We start from the raw sequence: 732 nt of genomic DNA on the forward strand, positions 1-732 counted from the left end.
CACGTGTGATTCATGCCTCCAGAAACCCAATGACTTAACTAAGACTTAGGACTACCTCATGCATATTTTCACAGATTTATAGCGCACATATATGTATCCCGGGAAGAGAATAAAGTAAGAGGCTTCAACCATTCGATGCTTACTAATGCTAGTAAATTGAAAGAAGGAATTCCATCATGGGCTTTTTTTAAAAATACAATCATTCTCCTTTAATTTTGTATTCATTTGATTTGTTTCACGTTTCTTCTTATTATTACATCCTGTTTTTGTCCTTTTTAATTTGCAATTTTCCTTCACACCAGAGGCGCCTCTATACAATAAACAATGGGCAATTTCAGTTATATAATATACAAGCCGCATTTTCACACACTCTCATACACTACTCTTGCAACTATATGAAATCAAACATAAATAACGTTAGATTAATGATTTATTATATTGATTGTTTGAGAGTGGTTTATTTTATTATTAACACCAACACATTTGATCCAATATTACTCTCAACATTTATTTCCAAAAACTTTCTTACGTTTCGGCCCTCAGGCCATTTTCAAGGAGACAACCAATGAAAATTTGTTTTTATATTATTATTACATTATTCCCTAACATCCTACTAATGTTTTTTACTATACCTTAAATATTGATGTCATAAATTCTCTAAAATGTTTCCTGCAGGCTAATTGCCCATGTCATATCTTAAAGAAAAATTAAATACTAAAATAATATCACAAC

The sequence above is a fragment of the Halyomorpha halys genome, unplaced genomic scaffold (genome assembly GCF_000696795.3).
Source record: "Halyomorpha halys isolate HHAL.00 unplaced genomic scaffold, Hhal_1.1 Scaffold32.1, whole genome shotgun sequence".
Classification (NCBI taxonomy): Eukaryota; Metazoa; Arthropoda; class Insecta; order Hemiptera; family Pentatomidae; genus Halyomorpha; species Halyomorpha halys.